The sequence below is a fragment of the Schistocerca piceifrons genome, chromosome 2 (assembly GCF_021461385.2).
Source record: "Schistocerca piceifrons isolate TAMUIC-IGC-003096 chromosome 2, iqSchPice1.1, whole genome shotgun sequence".
NCBI lineage: Eukaryota > Metazoa > Arthropoda > Insecta > Orthoptera > Acrididae > Schistocerca > Schistocerca piceifrons.
Genome location: NC_060139.1, coordinates 757,341,587 through 757,361,669, shown reverse-complemented (window position 1 = coordinate 757,361,669; position 20,083 = coordinate 757,341,587). Strand labels below are relative to the sequence as shown.

At 42.3% G+C, this 20,083-nt stretch overlaps 1 protein-coding gene across 1 annotated transcript in view; it reads left to right on the top strand.

Annotated features, from left to right (window-relative positions):
* Positions 1-1,676: 1,676 nt before the first annotated feature.
* LOC124776786 (putative defense protein Hdd11) overlaps positions 1,677-20,083 on the top strand; it is a 52,826-nt gene continuing 34,419 nt past the window's right edge. Inside the window, exon 1 of the mRNA XM_047251925.1 lies at positions 1,677-1,718. The gene's annotated coding sequence lies outside the window, so the exon portion shown is untranslated. The remainder of the gene's footprint in view (positions 1,719-20,083) is intronic.

Genomic DNA, 20,083 nt, shown 5'->3' with positions numbered 1-20,083 from the left:
CGCAATTTCGGTGCATAGATCCTGAGAAATCAGTACCCAGAACAACCACCGCTGGCCATAATAACGGCCTTGATACGCCTGGGCATTGAGTCAGAGCTTGGATGGCGTGTACAGGTACAGCTGCCCATGCAGCTTCAACACGATACCACAGTTCATCAAGAGTAGTGACTGGCGTATTGTGACGATCCAGTTGCTCGGCCGCCATTGACCAGACGTTTTCACTTGGTGAGAGATCTGGAGAATGTGCTGGCCAGGGCAGCAGTCGAACATTTTCTGTATCCAGAAAGGCCCGTACAGGACCTGCAACATGCGGTCGTGCGGGTAGAGCCACGGGTTGTAACACATCTGAAATGTTACGTCCACTGCTCAAATTGCCATCAATGCGGACAAGAGGTGGCCGAGACGTGTAACCAATGGCACTCCTTACCATCACGCCGGGTGATACGCCAGTATGGCGATGACGAATACACGCTTCCAATGTGCGTTCACCGCGATGTCGCCAAACACGGATGCGACCATCATGATGCTGTAAACAGAACCTGGATTCATCCGAAAACATGACGTTTTGCCATTCGTGCAAACAGATTCGTCGTTGAGTACACCATCGCAGGCGCTCCTGTCTGTGATGCAGCGTCAAGGGTAACCGCAGCCATGGTCTCCGAGCTGATAGTCCATGCTGCTGCAAACGTCGTCGAACTGTTCGTGCAGATGGTTGTTGTCTTGCAAACGTCCCCATCTGTTGACTCAGGGATCGAGACGTGGCTGCACGATCCGTTGCAGCTATGCGGCTAAGATGACTGTCATCTCGACTGCTAGTGATACGAGGCCGTTGGGATCCAGCACGGCGTTCTGTATTACCCTCCTGAACCCATCGATTCCATATTCTGCTAATAGTCATTGGATCTCGATCAACGCGAGCAGCAGTGTCGCGATACGATAAACCGCAATCGCGATAGGCTACAATCCGACCTTTATCAAAGTCGGAAACGTGATGGGTACGCATTTCTCCTCCTTACACGAGGCATCACAACAACGTTTCACCAGGCAACGCCGGTCAACTGTTGTTTGTGTGTGAGAAATAGGTTGTAAACTTTCCTCATGTCAGCACGTTGTAGGTGTCACCACCGTTGCCAACCTTGTGTGAATGTTCTGAAAAGCTAATAATTTGCATATCACAGCATCTTCTTCCTGTCGGTTAAATTTCGCGTCTGTAGCACGTCATCTTCGTGCTGTAGCAATTTTAATGGCCAGTAGTGTAGTAACGCTAAGCATAATATAACGATCTTCACGCCTTATTGGTAATGAAATCCTAAAGGAGCACTCATGTACTGACGAAACTATAACTACAGACGACGAACTCAGTGATGACCAGGAGGATTCATGATTTCCGTTGCGCCCTCGGTACGCACACGCCAAGAGCTGGCAACTGTTTAGGAAGTGTTGCCTCAAACATTTTACTTCTTAATCCATCATCCTTCTCCAGCCCCTGTAGATAAGGCGAATTTTGATAGGAGAAGCCAACAATGACGCCGAGCGCTGAAGTTGGAGATTAGTGGAGGGAATTGTTGGTGGTAGTGGGTGGGGGCCGGGGCCGTTGGTTAGCGCCGCAGCCCTCCCCCCTCCCCCTCCTTCCCTCCCTCCAGGGCCACACTTTCGCTTTCAAAAGGCGGCCGCGACCAGCGCAGTCTGCAGCACAGATCTTCGCGGACAACACTCAGGTGAGGGCCAACCACTGCGCTGCAGCGAGAACGCCTGTGGGTGGCAGCCTATAGTAGAACGCTCTACGGCAGCGTTTCTCAACCGCCCTGTCTGGCCGCTTTGGTGTGTTGCGAGATTTTTAATGTCTTAGGAGCTTTCGCAGATAAAATATCTACAACATAAAAAATTTATCGTCAAATGGTTTTTTGGAATAACCCAATTTACAAGGAATCGTCCATCGTGATACGCGACTAACACAGCGCTCGCTGCTTCGCTCATGTTTGCTTAGTAATCACAACAAAATAATTTTAAAAACATATTTTACACCTACTGAAAAATTATGTATTAAAGAGCTGCTCCTTTTTCCATGCGATTCTAGCTAAGTCGATTTACAGTAATAACTTTTAAATAGTTTTCCATGATTTAGTCCATAAATTATAACACCTTGTAAACTTTTCACACTAATTAAAGCCATTGAAGCTTGACTTTTCCTAATGTACTTCAGACCAAAAACCGAAAAAAAGACAAATCGGATAAGTGCTTTATAGTTATTAGCGCCAGTGTTACACCTAGAACTGAATTGCCTTATCTTAAACAGGTATTCTTGTGCACAGTATCTCCCTTAAACGTACTTTCATACTGAAATATTTTCATGTAACTTTTCTTCCCCTGTTTCAATCCCTTCGGGGTTGCAAGTTCTAAAAGCGCTGCAATACGTACCTTTTTATTTCTGACCGAGAAGTCAAATGTTAATTTTCATAGATGCAGCTTTAAAAAATGCTTTAGCAGTTTTTTTAATAACACTTTATTTTAAAAATAAACTTCTGCCTACTACTTAACCAGATTCAAATTTTCATAGTCCTAGCTCAAGATCGTCTTAATAGCGATATATTTTCAAAAAACCTTCAGTCCTCTATTTCACCCACTAGGGGTGGAATTTCGAAAAATCTCTTCTTAAACGACGCCTGCAGTAAAAGATTGACCCACATTCCAAGTTTCTGTTCTTAGCGTTTTGGGCTGGGCGATAATGAGTCAAACAGTCAAGACATTCCTTTTTATATATAGAGTTTACACATATTAATAAAAAATCTATGTTATGTACTTTACGTGTTTGCACTTTTGCATTTAGGCAGCTCTGGGCAGATTCTAGGCAACGAGACATCTGGGAGCAGCCACGCGAGATAGAAATCGAAAAACGTCGATTCTGAATGCTTTTTGGTTACTACTTAAAGCGGGCAGACAACTCAATGTTCAATGCTTATAAAGAGAGACAGCTTATCGATGTATCTCATGTAGCACAACTAGGGACCCAGCAGCTGTAGTGGCCATTTTTGTTGGGGGAGAGGCAGGGGGGAGAAATTACCCATTGAACTGAAAATAATAACACTGTTTAAGATTATGTGCGTATGACTGAGCAGTTCTACAAATAAGAGATTAATCACATAATGTTGCGTGTATTTTTAACGTTTGAAGAATATATTCCACGTAACTGTACATTACTAAATTGCTTCTTACTTATTACCAGTTGGCACAAGAACTTTACTGACAAGTTGTGTTTTACTATGTTCGGCGGTGCATTATTACGAACCTGCACCATGACATATGACTAACAGACTGTCTGCCTCACATTGTCAAAATAGCTCGCCTAAAAATCGATTGCTAACATATTCTCGCGCCAAACGTTGTATGCCACTCGGCGAAATATTCGGACAATCGCAATATATCCCGAAGTCTTGACAGCTGTTCATTCGAAACTGTCCACAGCCCGGGGTCTATTATATATTAGTTATAGCAAAGGTTTGTGTTGCTGCCTGTTTGCGGGGTACCGGGCTCGATCCCCGGCCGAATCGGAGATTGTGTTCGCTTGGGGACCTGGCGTTTGTGTTGGCCTAATCATTTCATCTCACCTTCTTCACAAAGACGTGCAAGTCACTGAAGTAGCCTCAAACTGAAAGTATTGCACCAGACAGCCTTACAACCCCAGACGGGATCTCCTGACCGCCATACCATCATCTCATCTGAAATAAGGTTAGCCGTAATGTAGCTCAATTATTGCTGTTTTTGCAGTCATGGCCTACGCTGCTTTCGCTGATTGTGAGTTCAGCCACAGTTGAGTTTTTACTGTATAGCATGTGTATTTACTATTTTTCAAAGCTTCTGTGTAAAGTTATCACGAACGTTAGAAGTTAAAAATTTTAGTTACAGTATGTATAATTATTCCACAATTACCTCAAAATCATCAGATGGAGCCTATTGCTATTACTTTCCCATCAATTCTACTTCTATAAAACAAGCTTCAAAATACTAATCACTACAGAATCGGAGGGTGTATTTTGTATTATTCCTTACTTCAAATGGCGAGTCCAACCTCCACATTATTTGTCAGAGTAGTTGGTGGTTCCGTAATAACTACAAATTCTAGCGCAAAGTTCTTACTCAACTAGGGCCGAAACAAAACTGCACGACAACACTTAATAATTAGAGAAACGAGTCGCAACCATATTGTCTCACATCGCTGATAACCAGCCAGTTAAACATTGCAACCACGAATGGCAGGTGATCCATCATCAGACTGCATGGGATTTTCATGTGATCAGTACTGATCGCTGTGATTTGCCAACACAAGTGCGATCCACGAAGTAATCGGTTGCCGATGCGACGGATCGCTACATACGTCGCTCGCATGTGGAGTGAGCGAATAGTGCTATCACTTGACGAAACAGTGGGAAGTTAGTGTTCATTAGCAAGCAAGCAATCTTGAGAACAATATTTCAATAGGCGGAAGGTCCAACGCGAAGAGCAAAGGAAAGCGATGAAAAGTTGAAAGCCTTGGTGATATTTAGGCAGTCTTCAACCAGCTAAAAAGCTATATTTGTGATCCGCCCTACTGAAGCTTTAATTTTAAATTCTATATTTTTTTTATAAGGTAGTGTAGTTTCTCTTCTAATGGGAAGAACGCAAGTACTTCATTATAATCGCCCTGAACAGTTTTCTCAGTTTATAGGTCCTCTCCGCGGTCTCGGCGTATTGCTGCTGCCTGGTACACTAGAAGTCGCTGGTTCGAATTCAGCCTCGTACATTGGTGGGGATTTCAAATACGCCATTACTTTGTGTACATAGAGAGTCAGAATTAAAATAGACAGAAATGGGCAAAAGATTGTGTGTGACTGCGTACGAATGAATAACGAGTCTAAATATTAACGTTCTTGTTGTTGGTATTGTCTTTAGGCTGAACAGTGGTTTGATGCAGCTCTCCGCGTCGTCCCATCTCTACAAAACTAGTACAACCTACATCGACTTGAACTACTTACTGGAGTCAAGACGTGGTCTCTCTTTGGTGTTTTTAAACCCCACACTTCCCCCATTACCAAATTAACATTCTTCTTTTATGTCTCAGGATGTTTCCTATTAATCTGCTCCTTCTTTCAGTCAAGTTGAGCCACAAATTTATTCATTCTTCATTGGTTATGCGTTGAACCCATCTAATCTTCAACATTCTTTGTTGCACTACATTTCAAATGCTTCGATTCTCGTCTTGTCTGTACTGTTTATCTACCCATTTCGTTCTCAAGTAAGGCTGCAATTCAAGAAAGACTTCCTTCTACCTCTATATTTATTAGATGCTAACGTGTCTCCCTCATTTTCAGTGAAGTTTTACTTACTCTTATCATTTTGCATGGTATATATTCTTTAGTTCTGCTATCGTCAATCCAGATATCAAAACTCGTCTACTATTTGTAGTGTGGAGACAACAAGGACTAATGCACTGTAAGAACCAGATAACCTAATTGAATGGCTACGTAGTCGAAAGCTAGTTTTGATAATAATAAAAAACTGGTTAAAGAGTCACATGATGAATGATGGGAAAATTTCAGTAGCTCTGACAGGTTATACGACCTCCGGGTATCAAGACTTGTTGCTTTATCGGATAGTGAGTGATTACGTGAATAGCTCTCAAACCGAATAGGTTGGCGCAATTGTGCACTGAACTCGCACCAGGAATTCGAATCCCTGTGGTTTTCTTACATCGATAAGTCAAATACCGAGACGTTAATTTTCAAATCGTCATGGCCTAATTCTTCCCCATGTTTGTCTTTGTATTGATTATCTCTCCGTCTACTAACTGTTAAATCTTGATCTTTCTTTCTTTCTTCATCCATTCCGTAATACCGCCAAATTAAGTAGCAAAACATCATCTCGTATTCTTGCAGTGTCAGGTAATAACTGGAGTTACCGGATAAGAAATCGTATTTTATCACACTTATTACGATATATATTACGTATTGTAAGGATAGAACGGATAAGGTCAAAAGACGCCCGAATCGAGGAGTGTGTTATAACTGTGCCGTTGTTAACACAATATGCATTTGCTATCTGAAAGGACTCCATTGGAAATAAGTCTGCATTGTCAAATCGTTAGCCTCAGATGATCTTTTTTTAGAATATCTGTGCAGTTGAGGGAAATGTTACTCGTTTTATCGTTTTACACGGAAGTCTCGGTACCAGAAGAAAACGTTTGATGAAACTGGATGCATGAAGGTTTTGCCCGTATCCGTCTTCAAGTGTCCACCTTGCTTTCCTTGTCAGGGCAGCAGACAATTACATGACTCTAAGCCTCACTATTCCTTCTGAGTCGCCAAGGCCTGTAGTACAGGCATGACCAGAACATTGCCCTCTTCCACGGCCGGGGTCACTAATGTACACATGAGATGGCGCTCGCTTCAGATGTTACCGATTCTAGTTCTCGGTAGTAAAAACATTTTCAGCATTAGCTTTAGGGCGGCACGGAGAGGACAGGTGATAGCGAACGGCTCTGGCCACCATACTCTGTGCGAAATCTTGGGTTAAATTCCATATCTCCTGCAGTCTGTCATGGACTGAGGAAAAGTGACAGCGATAATGGTAATGATCTCGGCGGCCGCCTTGATGTTATTCGAGAGGGGTACGTTGTGTGCAAGCGCCGTGTTTCACCCTCTCCATTGTTTCATCATCACGCGACATTACACTATACATATATCCCTTGCATTCACCTGCGCTCAACAGATAACTTAAGACAACGCTTTAACACTTCGAGAAGGAAAAGAGGCATTGTGTGTGAAGGAAGAAAAACCTTTCCAGTTGGGTGGTTTAACTTACCCCTCGGGGGTCTACCAGCCCATCATTCCATAAGACATTGGTTTCCAAACTTTCTGAGACTGTTACCTACGAGTGCAATCTGATATTAGCTAATAACCTTGCACAACCATTATCAATATTAGCGCCTAACTAAACTTTAAAATGAAAAAGCATTTTCTTTGAACACTTTAAAATGACGAAAGATAAATGATATTTATGTAGTTTTATGGTTCTTTAATTAAACCACGAACTGATGAGTCAATGAGACAACTGATACTCCTTATTTCTAACTATCTTTTTTTTTTTATATATAGACCGACTAGATGACAAATCTGACATTACTCAGGTATACATTTTGCTAAATTTCTATGACAAACGAAAAATTTTCATTTCCATGTATTCGTGTAAACACCTTGAAATTATGAAACGGTGGTATAAAGAAATATGCATAATGTACAAATGTATAAGTACAGTATCTAAATTAAGACACACTGTATGCAAAATACAAATCCTCTATAATGTTTACATAACTCAGAATTTTATTATAAACAATATTTCTAGTACGCCAGGTGCAGCTGCTTCGAGCGTCTACAACGCGATTTTGTAAAAATTTGTGTGGCAACGCCTCTTCATAGCTCTATAGGCAACTATTGTTTTCGCCTACAGCCGTTGGCGTTTCGCAGCTGAAAGCTGTTAAAAGTGCTGCCAGGTGTCAGGGATTTCCTTAAGTTGACTCGATGTAGAAGTGTCTTAGTAGTGAATAATAAATGTGTTAAAACGCATAATGAGGCATTTTTTCACGCGTCTCAATGTTTATGACGTCTTATCTCTTGAACTATATGTCGTACAATGACATGTTTGTGTAGCTGTATTCAGCAGCATATGTGGATTCTGTCTTCAAAATGTGTTGCTAATAGAGTCAGTAATAAAGAAGTAATAAATGTAAACGTTATGCACAATGCGGCAGATTTTCACGCAGCTCAGTGTTTATGACGTTATATCTCCTGAACCATGTGTGATACCATGATATAATTGTGTAAGAACTTTTAGCAGCATAAGTACACTACTGGCCATTAAAATTGCTACACCAAGAAGAAATGCAGATGATAAACGGGTATTCATTGGACAAATATATTATACTAGAACTGACATGTGATTACATTTTCCCGCAATTTGGGTGCTTAGATCCTGAGAAATCAGTACCCAGAACAACCACCTCTGGCCGTAATAACGGCCTTGATACGCCTGGGCATTGAGTCAAACAGAGCTTGGATGGCGTGTAAGGTTCAGCTACCCATGCAGCTTCAACACGATACCACAGTTCATCAAGAGTAGTGACTGGCCTATTGTAACGAGCCAGTTGCTCGGCCACCGTTGACCAAACGTTTTCAGTTGGTGAGAGGTCTGGAGAATATGCTGGCTTCTGTATTCAGAAAGGCCCGTACAGGACCTGCACCATGCGGTCGTGCATTATCCTGCTGAAATGTAGGCTTTCGAAGGGATCGAATGAAAGGTAGAGCCACGAGTCGTAACACATCTGAAATGTAACGTCCACTGTTCAAAGTGCCATCAATGCGAACAAGAGGTGACCGAGACGTGTAACCCATGGCAACCCATACCATCACACCGAGTGATACGCCAGTATGGAGACGACGAATACGCCCTTCCAATGTGCGTTCACCGCGATGTCGCCAAACACGGATGCGACCATCATGACGCTGTAAACAGAACCTGGATTCATCCGAAAAAATGACGTTTTGCCATTCGTGCACCCAGGTTAGTCGTTGAGTACACCATCGCAGGCGCTCCTGTCTGTGATGCAGCGTCAAGGGTAACCGCAGCCATGGTCTCCGAGCTGATAGTCCATGCTGCTGCAAACGTCGTCGAACTGTTCGTGCAGATGGTTGTTGTCCTGCAAACGTTCTCGCCTGTTGACTCAGGGATAGAGACGTGGCTGCACGACCCGTTACAGCCATGCGGATAAGGTGCCTGTCATCTCGACTGCTAGTGATACGAGGCCGTTGGGATCCAGCACGGCGTTACGTATTACCCTCCTGAACCCACCGATTCCATATTCTGCTAACAGTCATTGGATCTCGACCAACGCGAGCAGCAATGTCGCGATTCGATAAAACGCAATCGCGATAGGCTACAATCCGACCTTTATCAAAGTCAGAAACGTGATGGTACGCATTTCTCCTCCTTACACGAAGCATCACAACAACGTTTCACCAAGCAACGCCGGTCAACTGCTGTTTGTGTATGAGGAATCGGTTGGAAACTTTCCTCATGTCAGCACGTTGTAGGTTTCGCCACTGGCTCCAACCTTGTGTGAATGCTCTGAAAAGCTAATAATTTGCATATCACAGCATCTTCTTCCTGTCGGTTAAATTTCGCGTCTGTAGTACGTCATCTTCGTGTTGTAATTTTAATGGCCAGTAGTGTAATATGTATGAACGTGGGCCATGATGCGGCAGTTTGTCGCTCATCTCATTGTCTATGGTGTTATATTTCCTTTACTGTGATAGGTAGGTGGCTCTTATCGCATAGCGATTGTTGCCTGGCAGTAAGGCGTGTGTGAACCAAGTCCGGTTGAAATCGGTCCGGTGGTTTAGGAGGAGGTATGAATCACGCACACATATGTACGTCAATTTTTGTAGTGTTTGTGGAGGATGTAGCAGTTCTCGGCCCATCGCTAGAGCTACCTTTACTTTATTCTCAGAAAAGAATGCTAACTATCCACTTTGAGGGTAGACAGTTGTTACAAAGCATGCTTTCTCTGCACCACTACTCTCTATAGCGACATTTGCTTCACCCACACCCTACAAGCCCATTTGTAATCAACCAAATTAAAATGTATGCACTATACTTCGGCCTACCGTTTGTAAATCATTTGATTATTGGACTCCTTACTAGTATAAACCGAGACTCCAGACTGTCAATGCGTTGTGTCTGACCGCAGCAAATAATAGTAATCATAATAATACAGCGTAGGCCCTACAGCACAGTAGTTGTGTTGTGCTGTCAATTAGAAGGCATTATCATGAGATATTTAAGCATATGTGGTGCATATATCTCAATTTTACTGTCATAGGTACATGGTACAAACTTCAAAGTGTTTGTATTGTGGGTAGACTGGGTGAGGAGGTTGATGTCCATACATTCGTTTCGCTAACTTTAGTCTGCGCCACATTGCATCAGGCATTAATGTTTGTATTTGAAAAAAAATTGTAACTGTTGGTAACTTACATAATCACTGTTACATACAGTCTTAGGAAATACTGATAGTAGTAATCGTCTTTCAAATGTAATTTAATTTCGCGACCGAAAAATAATTGAACCCTTTTCTTTTTACCCTCATAAAATTAAATTTTACCCCTCACGGGCTAATTATCGCCAGGTTGGCATCCACTGCCATAAGACTTAATTTTTACCACTACGCTGTCACGTATATCCCATGTTCTGTACAGTGTCGTGACGTTTATTAGTCGAAACAATTTTGCACACTGACAAAGTAACGACAACTGAAAGGGGTCTGCTCTCTGCTCTAGTACACTACGCACATTTCACTACACTTTCGACGCACGCAAAGGAAAGCTTGAAGAATTGTTTATGAATGCGGACTGAGTTATTTTAGTAACGTAGTACACGTAACTTCGAATACTTTCACCAACAGCGACTGGGATAGAGCGTTGTCACGCGGTTATTGCGCTAGCGATGCGGAACCGCTACCGATTCTTCCGCGAAAGTAAACTGCCCTAACCGAAACGCTTCAGGCTTGACATAGCGGCTCCTTATGCCGTTTATGCTCACGTATTATGACTCTTTCGAAAAAATCTGGAGTATAGGAATCAACAAGGTTCTTGTGAAACTTTGCTCGCTCTGTTTGCCCCGTCAGAGAGCCGCAGCCATCCAAGCTGATGCCATGTTACTGACTTCCGAAAAGTATGCGATACAGTTATGCACTATCAATTACAGAGCGAAATACAAACTAACCGAGTACAGGACCAAGTTTGTGACTGGATTCAACGACTCCCTAGCAGATAGAATTCGACGCTATCTTAACGGAACCAAGTCGACAGATATAACGATAATTTTTCGAAAATCCTTGGGGAGTGCTATAAGATCACTCGTGTTTACTGTGTATATAAATGTTTCAGTGGAAAACGTCGGGAGCCCAAGTAGCTTTTTGCGTTCGATGCTGTTTATACGAAGACTGCAACGCCAGAGGACTGTAACGAAATACAGGATGACCTGCAAAAGATCTACTTTTGGTACTGGGACTGACATTGACCCTGAACGTAAATAAATGTTAACATATTGCACATAAATACCCGTAGAAATCCACTAGTTTTGGACTATACTGATGGCGGTGTATTGCTGGAAACAGTAACAACAGTAACATACCTAGAAGTAACCATTTGCAGCGCCCTAAAGTGGAATGACCACACTTTATAAACCATGTAGCGTATCCGGTGTTTCCCGGGTATGCATTTATTCCATTCTTCTATTAGTCCATCTCCTCCTTCCATGTCTCTCACTCCGTCTCCACCCCCGCTCCCCACTCTCTGCCCATCTCCTTCCCCCTTCCTCAATCTCCCTGTATCCATCTGCCTCTACCCCCTCTGTCCATTTTCTCCCCCCTCTCTAATTCCATCTTCTCCTCCCCCTCTCTCTGTCCATTTCCTCCTCTTCCCTTTCTCTGTCCATTTCCTCCTCCTCCATCTCTCTGCCTATTTCCTCCTCTTTCCTCTCTATGCCCATTTCCTTCTCACTCCTCTCTTTGTCTATTTCCCCCACCCCTATCTCTGTTCATCTCCTCCTCCTCCTCCTCCTCCTCCTCCTCCTCCTCCTATCTGTGCCTATTTCCTTCTCCACCTCATTGTCCTTCCCTGTGCACGTTATCTTACTCGCCCCAATAGAGGCGCTGGAGCTACTTACCCCTACAGTATTTTTTTCCAGTAGTGACTAATATGTGTACCAAATTTGGCTGAAATCATTCCATTGATTTAGGATGAGCTTTTTATCATGAAGAAGTAATAAATTAAAATGTCTTGCATGATGCGTCAGTTTCTCACGTTGGTCATTTTTTATGACGTTATATCTCCCGAAACATGAGTCACACAATGATACACAATGAACTGACAAAAGTCATCGGATAGGGACATGCACATTATGCCACATGACGAGAATTAACAGACTTAGAACATGGAGTGGTAGTTACAGCTTGACGCATGGGGCATTCCAATTTGGAAATAGTTAGGGAATTCAGTATTCTGAGATCTACAGTGTCACGAGTGTGCCGACAGTATCAAATTTCAGGCATTACCTCTCACCAAAGACAACGCAGTGGTCGCTGGCCTTCACTTAACGACTGAGAATAGCTGCATTTGCTAGAGCTGTTAGTGGTATCAGACAAGCAACACTGCATGAAATAACCGCAGAAATCAATGTGGGATGTACGATGAACGTATCCGTTAGGACAGTGCAGCGAAATTTGGCGTTAACGGACTATGGCAACAGACAACCGACACGAGTGCCTTTGCTAATAGCGCAACATCGCCTGCAGAGACTTTCCTGGGCTCATGACCATACTGGTTGAACCCTAGACTACTGTAAAACCATGGCACAGTCCAATGAGACCTGATTTCAGTTGGTAAGAGCTGCTGGTATGGTTTAAATGTAGCACAAACCCCACGAAGCCATGAACACAGGTTGTCAACAAGGTACTGTGCAAGCTGGTAATGGTACCATATTGTTGTGGGCTGTGTTCAACGTAGAATGGACTGGGTCCTCAGTTATGTTCAGCTACTTGGAGACCATTTGCAGCCATTCATGGTCTTCATGTTCCCAAACAACGATGGAATTTTCGTGGATGATAATGTGCCATGTCACCGGGTCATGATGGCTCGTGATTGGTTTGAAGAACATTTCGAACAGTTCGAGCGAATGATCTGGCCACCCACATCGCCCAACATGAATCCCATTGTACCACATTGAGTTGCTGCACTATGCCAGGCAATCCCCGGTCCAACATTACATTAGGAGGTATCCCATAACCATTCTCATCTGAGAGTATTTTTCTACAATCATTCGGGGGCATATGTGGATACCATCTGGAAAATGTGTTGCAAATAGAGTTAGGAGTAAAGAAGTAATAAATTGAAACATGCAATATGTCACAGTTTCTCATGCAACTCAGTGTGTCATACTATGATAAATTTGTGTATGCACAAGCAGCAGCAGTTACGGTTACTGCCTGAAAAAATGTTGAGAAAATAATAGCTATGAAGTAATAAATTAAAACGTCTTGCATGATGCAGTAGTTTTTCACTCATTTCAGTGTTTATGATGTCTTATCTCGTAAACCAAATGCCATATAATGATGTAATTTTTCTGGTACATTTAGTGGTATATGTGAATACTGTATGCAAAAAGTGACATGAATATGGTTAGTAGCAAAAGGGCAATAAATTAAAATGTGGTGCTTCACGTACAACGAAAATATAGTAAGTGACAAAATTTTGTCCTTTCATTATTTTGTGGCAGTTGTCAGAGAGAAAAAGTGTCACATAGGTCCTAAATTATGTGTAAAGTTTTGTGCAGGTTTCTAAGTGCTCTTGTTCTCAAATACTGGATGACTAAAGTAGCTATTCTCACTTCACGTGCTACACTGCTTTTTCACCCGCACCCCCAACTCTTTGATAGGTGGGTGATTTTTACCCCAACAGTGATTCTTTCCAGACAGTAAATAATATGAGTACCAAGTTTGCTTGAAACTGATCTAATGGTTTAAGAGGAAATATGGAACATACTTACTTACATTCATACAAATGTACATCCATTATTATACACACAACAAAAAAAGTTTTGCTTCACCCCGGTTCCCAGAACTCCTGGAGATAAAAACGTTGACTAGGATATTGTATCACAGACACAGTCCCTTCAACTGTTCAGAGATTTCACTAAACCCACTCAAAGAAGTAAACAACCATGCATGAGTGAGCCAAAGCGATGTTGTTCTGACATGGAGGAGATACAAAGAGGCAGGAACTGTCGATGAAATGCCTCGCTCAGGCCGCCCAAAGGCTACTACTGCAGTGGATGACTGATACCTACGGGTTATGGCTTGGAGGAACCCTGACAGCAATGCCACCAACGTGAATAATACTTGTCGTGCAGCCACGAGACATCGTGTTATGACTCAAACTGTGTGCAATAGGCTACATGATGCACAACATCACTCCTGATATCCATGGCGAGGTCCATCTTTGCAGCCATGATATCATGCAGCACAGTACAGATGGGCCCAACAACATACCAAATGGACCACTCAGGATTATCATCACGTTCTCTTCACCGATGAGTGTTGCATATGCCTTCAACCAGACAATTGTCGGAGGCATCGTGTTTGGAGGCAACCTGGTCAGGCTGAATGCCTAAGGCACACTGCCCAGTGAGTGCAGCAAGGTGGATGTTCCCCACTGTTTTGGGGTGGCATTATGCGGGGCTAACGTATTCCCCTGGTGGCCATGGAAGGCGTCATAATAACTGTACAATACATTAATGCCATCCTCTGACCGATAGTGCAACAATATCGGCAGCATACTGGTGCTGCATTCGTCTTCGTGGGCAACAATTTGCATCCCCATCATGCACATCTTGTGAATGACTTCCTTCCGGACAATGATGTTGCTTGACTAGAGTGGCCAGCATGTTCTCCAGATGTGAACCCTATTAAACATGCCTGAGACAGATTGAAAAGGGCTGCTTATGGATGACGTGACCCACCAACCACTCCAAGGGATCTATACCAAATTGCCATTGAAGTGTGGGTTAATATGGAACAACTTGTGGATAGCATGCCATGATGAATACAGCCATGCATCAATGCAAGAGAACATAGTACTGTGTATTAGAGGTACCAGTGTGTACAGCAATCTGGACCACTGCCTCTGATGGTCTCGCAGTTTAGTGGTACAACATGCAATGTGTGGTTTTCATGGGCAATAAAAAAGGTAGATATGCTGTTTATGTTGATCTCTCTTCCAATTTTCTGTATAGGCTCCAGAACTCTCGGCACTGAGGTGATGCAAAACGTTTTTTTATTTGCGTAAATTGTATGGACATACAGGAAGGTATATTATTCACTGTAGTACCTAACTCACAACTCTGCAAGACTAATAGTAGTATTTCTATTACTCCTCTGACAAGCAAATGCAGAAGATACATGTTGACAGAAGTTGTGGTATTTGGAAGGAAAGAAGATTAGAGTTAATGTCTCATCAGTTCATCAGAGAAGGAACACAATGTCTGGTTATGAAAGGATGGAGAAGAATATCGGCCATGTGCTTTTCAAAGGAACCATTGGGGCATTTTCCTGGGGCAATGTAGGAATATCATGGAGAACTTAAATCTGGATGGTCGGATGGGGATTTGAACCATATCCTACTGACTGTGGGTCCAGTGTGCTAACCTGTATGCCATCTCGCTCGGTCATGTGATTTTGGAAGAATGAGTTACAAATCATGTTGTGACCATCTTAACTTAGGTTTCTCACTATTTCCTTAAATTATTCCAAGGTTCTTTAAATGAGGCCTAGGTTTCCAGAATGAGATTTTCACTCTGCAGCGGAGTGTGCACTGATATGAAACTTCCTGGCAGATTAAAACTGTGTGCCAGACTGAGACTCGAACTCAGGACCTTTGCCTTTCACAGGCAAGTTCTCTACCAACTGAGCTACCCAAGCACGACTCACGCTCTGTCCTCACAGCTTTACTTCTGCCAGTACCTCGTCTCCTACCTTCCAAACTTTACAAAAGCTCTCCTGCAAACCTTCGCAGAACTAGCACTCCTGAAAGAAAGGATATTGTAGAGACATGGCTTAGCCACAGCCTGGAGGATGTTTCCAGAATGAGATTTTCATTTTGCAGTGGAGTGTGCACTGATATGAAGCTTCCTGGCAGATTAAAACTGTGTACCGGACCGAGACTCAAACTCGGGACCTTTGCCATTCGCGGGAAAGTGCTCTACCACCTGAGCTAACCAAGCATGACTCACACCCCGGCACACAGTTTTAATCTGTCAGGAAGTTTCATATCAGCGCACACTCCACTGCAGAGTGAAAATCTCATTCTGGAAACATCCCCCAGGCTGTGGCTAAGCCATGTCTCCGCAATATCCTTTCTTTCAGGAGTGCTAGTTCTCCAAGGAGAGCTTCTGTAAAGTTTGGAAGGTAGGAGACAAGGTACTGGCAGAAGTAAAGCTGTGAGGATAGGGTGTGAGTCATGCTTGGATAGCTCAGTTGGTAGAGCACTTGCTTGCGAAAGGCAAGGGTCCTGAGTTTGAGTCTCGGTCCGGCACACAGTTTTAATCCTTGGGGGATGCTAGATATTACTACTGTAGTGCTCAATGACTTTCTGTCAAATACTATGAACTGTGACCTTTCTGATCACAAATCTAGCTGCAACACCTGTCAATAGCACTCATTTCTACATGAGAATAAAGAGCTAGTTGTGTTTCACCAGAACAATATTTTCTGAATCTGTGTTGGCTGTTTGTCAATAGTTCATTTCCCTTGTGTAATTCATAATGTTCAAGCACAGTATATGCTCCAAAATCCTAATGCATATTGATGTTAACAACCTAATTATCTCCTAAATGCCCACTTTCCACGTAGGCAAATGGCCTGAAGTTCACCAAATGCATGGCCCCCACATTCACTGGACCTGATGCTTTATGATTTTTGTTTTTGGGATATCTTGAAGGGTATCTTGTTTGTTCCAACCTTATCAGCCTCTCTACCAGAGCTCAGAGCTAGAATCTGCCTCACAATTGAACAAGTCATGGCTGACATGCTGCAGCAAGTTTGGCAAGAAATTGGCTTCAGATGGCATATGTGTCACACACTCAGTGGATCTCACTTTTAACCTGTTTAGGTATATGGTAAAAAAATTGATATGTTTTGCTATAATATGACATTAAAACCATGTCTGTAAGCTAAATTAATAAATCAATATGAGTTTTCAAAGTTGTAAAGTCCTTTTTGATATCGGAATGAGATTTTCACTCTGCAGCAGAGTGTGCTGACGTGAAACTTCCTTGTCGATTAAAACTGTGTGCCAGATCAAGACTCGAACTCGGCACCATTGCCTTTCCTGGGCAAATGCTCTACTGAATGAGCTATCCAAGCATGACTCATGACTCATCCTCAAAGCTTTACGTTTGCCAGTATCTCTTTTCCTACCTTCTAAACTCCACCGAAGCTCCCCTGTGAAACTAGCAAAACTAGATCTCACAGAAGAAAGGATACTGCAGAGACTGGCTTAGCCATAGCCAGGAGGATGTTTACAGAATGAGATTTTCACTCTGCAGCAGAGTGTGCAGAGATATGAAAGTTCCTGATAGATTAAAACTGTGTGCCAGACCAAGATTCAAACTTTGAACTGTTGCCTTTTGTGGGCAAGTGCTCTATCGACTGAGCTACACAAGTATGACTCACAATGTGTCCTCACAACTTTACTTCCACATGTATCTCATCTTCTACCTTTCTAACTTCACCAAAGCTAACTTGCAAGACTAGCACTCCTGAAAGAAAGGATATTGCGGAGGCAGGGTTTAGCCACAGCCTGAGGGATGTTTCCAGTATAAGATTTTCACTCTGCAGCTGAGTATGCATGATATGAAACTTCCTGGCAGATTAGAAACAGTTGTTTTTCAGAAAAGGTAAATGCTTTTTTGACCTTAGTAGCAGTTCCCCAGGACATTATGCTGTAGGACAGTACTGAGTAAAAGTATGTAAAATATGTAAGAAAAATGGTCTTCTTAAACTAAACTTGCATCCTGTCCAGTCAAACAGACAGATATATCAACTCAGTGTCAGTTTCACAATAACCAGAATATGTAATGGGCATTTACTAGTAGCATGCATTCCCAGAGCCATTTGTTGTGAAATCTAACAACTATTTCACTATTCAACACAACACTAACATGAGTAATACCTCCCCCCTCCATGATGCTCATTCCCAGTCCAACTCTTGCACGCCCCCAAACCCCTAGACCAGATCTTGGTATGCTACCGAGTGAGATGGCACAGTAGTTAGCAAATTGGACTCGCATTCTGGAGGACTACAGTGCAAATCAACATGCAGCCATCCTGATTTAGGTTTCTCGTGATTTCTCTAATTCACTTCAGGCAAATGGTGGGATGATTACCTTAAAAAGTCATGGCTGGCTTCCTTCCCAATTCTTCCCTAATCTGATGGGACCAATGACCTCACTGTTTGGTCCCTTCTCCCACATTAATCATCCAACCAACCAATATGGGTACACTCTTGCTTTGTAAGATTAAGGTTTAACTGTTTGTTATGAACCAGTCACAAGCTTGTTCCCTTGTTCTTCTGGCTGTGTCTGTTATGAATGTGTTTTGACCTGATATTGATGTATTAGTGTCATCAGAAAACATCAGAGTTTTTGAAGAACCTGCTGATGTTGCAGAAGAATCATTTATTTAGTTAAAAAATGACAGTGGTGCCAAGTGTCAGATCTTGTGGGACACCTTAAAATTTTCCCCATTTCACATTTATTCATATTTATGTTGTACCATTTGTTAATGTGACCCTGTGTCTTCTGTTGTTGAGACACAATTCCATCCATTAAAGGGGAATGGTACTGACAACATACAATTTTAGTTGCCCTGGTAGAATTTCATGATCCACGCAATCAAAGGACTTGGCAAGAACACACAAATTGCCAAAACAGTAGTTTTTCTTATTTATTTCTACTAGAAATGCATTTGTGAGACCATATTGCTTTCTCTATAGAATGCTTTTATGCAAGTTAAACTAAGTTGTGACTAAGATGTTCTCAGAGAAGCAGTTTAATACTTCTTTTAAAGTCAGCTTCTGAAAAATTTTTGAGAACATGAGAAGAGAAAGATTTTATAAGTAGAGGATCACTTATTTGTCTCCAGTTTTACAAAGAAGGTTCCCCTCTATGCTTCAGTCTTTCAGGATATACACCTAGATTAATTAGCTGACTACAAAAATGGGTACTACCAAATCAGCACAATATTTGAGTAATTTTGTTTTTAAGTTGCAACAAAATGCTGTTGAAAACTAGTTTTGAACTTTTTTTGACATTCTTGACCTGCCTCATATGTATTTTTAAAGTAACCTTTGTCGAATGCTTTTGCCCATCTTCATGTAAAAGAAAGGCAATGGACGCCGCAGTGGATACACCAGTTCCCGTCAGATCACCAAAGTTAAGTGCTGTTGGGTGTGGCCGGCACTTGGATCGGTGACCATCCGGGCTGCCATGTGCTGTTGCCATTTTTCGGGGTGCACTCAGCCTTGTGGTGCCAACTGAGGAGCTACTCGACCGAATAGTAGCGGCTTCGGTCAAAGAAAACCATCATAACAACTGGGAGAGCGGCGTGCTGACCACATGCCCCTCCTATCCACATCCTCAGCTGAGGATGACATGGCAGTCAGATGGTCCTGACGGGCCACTTGTGGCCTGAAGATGGAGTGCTTATGTAAAAGAAAGCTGTATCTTTATGTTGAGTCATATTGAGTGTTTAAAACTTAGTCAACAATGAAGAACTTCCCATCAATTAAAGAATTCACTCGTGTCCATACATAAATAAGATTCAATGTCTGCAGATATGTGATAACAGCATGACAAGTAGCAATTGTTGCTCTTGAAATATCTCTGTCTTGAGCAACTAGATAACTGCTATTCTTTGGAAGCTATTAGTACCACTATCATTTGCAAGAAGGGAATAGGAAGAATATGTGGTGCATTGGGAAGTACCTTCTGTCATGCACTTTACAATGGTTTGTAAAGTATAGATGTAGACATATAAAATGAATAACAGAACATTATTCATCCATGGTGACTATTGCAATTGGAAAGCCATCATTACACTGTATCTTTTATAGTGTTTGTTCATCTGCATGATACTGTCTCCTTCTGACTATGTGTCACACTATTAGGAAAACACCTGGCATTTTACAGGCTGCAGGTGCAATTTTAGGGTTATTTTATGAAACATCTAAAGTTTTCATTTGACCTACCATCACATCTGATGTATCCAATGAAGGTGGCACATGAGAAATACCCACGTATAAAATGAATATGAAGTTTATTGTAACACACAAAAACATTATTCTCTAATGGGAATCAGTTTGGAACACAATAATTGGAATGAAGTCGCTTCTTGAATACTGAAAGTACAATAACAATCTCTGAAAGGCAAAGGCCTGAAAAT